The sequence below is a fragment of the Haliaeetus albicilla genome, chromosome 26 (assembly GCF_947461875.1).
Source record: "Haliaeetus albicilla chromosome 26, bHalAlb1.1, whole genome shotgun sequence".
NCBI lineage: Eukaryota > Metazoa > Chordata > Aves > Accipitriformes > Accipitridae > Haliaeetus > Haliaeetus albicilla.
In genome coordinates this window covers 3,600-5,000 of record NC_091508.1, presented here as the reverse complement: position 1 = coordinate 5,000, position 1,401 = coordinate 3,600, and positions in this window count along the sequence as shown.

The following is a 1,401-nucleotide window of genomic DNA, read 5'->3' as shown; positions in this document are numbered from 1 at the left end:
TTAGGGTTAGGGTTAGGGTTAGGGTTAGGGTTAGGGTTAGGGTTAGGGTTAGGGTTAGGGTTAGGGTTAGGGTTAGGGTTAGGGTTAGGGTTAGGGTTAGGGTTAGGGTTAGGGTTAGGGTTAGGGTTAGGGTTAGGGTTAGGGTTAGGGTTAGGGTTAGGGTTAGGGTTAGGGTTAGGGTTAGGGTTAGGGTTAGGGTTAGGGTTAGGGTTAGGGTTAGGGTTAGGGTTAGGGTTAGGGTTAGGGTTAGGGTTAGGGTTAGGGTTAGGGTTAGGGTTAGGGTTAGGGTTAGGGTTAGGGTTAGGGTTAGGGTTAGGGTTAGGGTTAGGGTTAGGGTTAGGGTTAGGGTTAGGGTTAGGGTTAGGGTTAGGGTTAGGGTTAGGGTTAGGGTTAGGGTTAGGGTTAGGGTTAGGGTTAGGGTTAGGGTTAGGGTTAGGGTTAGGGTTAGGGTTAGGGTTAGGGTTAGGGTTAGGGTTAGGGTTAGGGTTAGGGTTAGGGTTAGGGTTAGGGTTAGGGTTAGGGTTAGGGTTAGGGTTAGGGTTAGGGTTAGGGTTAGGGTTAGGGTTAGGGTTAGGGTTAGGGTTAGGGTTAGGGTTAGGGTTAGGGTTAGGGTTAGGGTTAGGGTTAGGGTTAGGGTTAGGGTTAGGGTTAGGGTTAGGGTTAGGGTTAGGGTTAGGGTTAGGGTTAGGGTTAGGGTTAGGGTTAGGGTTAGGGTTAGGGTTAGGGTTAGGGTTAGGGTTAGGGTTAGGGTTAGGGTTAGGGTTAGGGTTAGGGTTAGGGTTAGGGTTAGGGTTAGGGTTAGGGTTAGGGTTAGGGTTAGGGTTAGGGTTAGGGTTAGGGTTAGGGTTAGGGTTAGGGTTAGGGTTAGGGTTAGGGTTAGGGTTAGGGTTAGGGTTAGGGTTAGGGTTAGGGTTAGGGTTAGGGTTAGGGTTAGGGTTAGGGTTAGGGTTAGGGTTAGGGTTAGGGTTAGGGTTAGGGTTAGGGTTAGGGTTAGGGTTAGGGTTAGGGTTAGGGTTAGGGTTAGGGTTAGGGTTAGGGTTAGGGTTAGGGTTAGGGTTAGGGTTAGGGTTAGGGTTAGGGTTAGGGTTAGGGTTAGGGTTAGGGTTAGGGTTAGGGTTAGGGTTAGGGTTAGGGTTAGGGTTAGGGTTAGGGTTAGGGTTAGGGTTAGGGTTAGGGTTAGGGTTAGGGTTAGGGTTAGGGTTAGGGTTAGGGTTAGGGTTAGGGTTAGGGTTAGGGTTAGGGTTAGGGTTAGGGTTAGGGTTAGGGTTAGGGTTAGGGTTAGGGTTAGGGTTAGGGTTAGGGCTTAGGGTTAGGGTTAGGGTTAGGGTTAGGGTTAGGGTTAGGGTTAGGGTTAGGGTTAGGGTTAGGGTTAGGGTTAGGGTTAGGGTTAGGGTTAGGGTT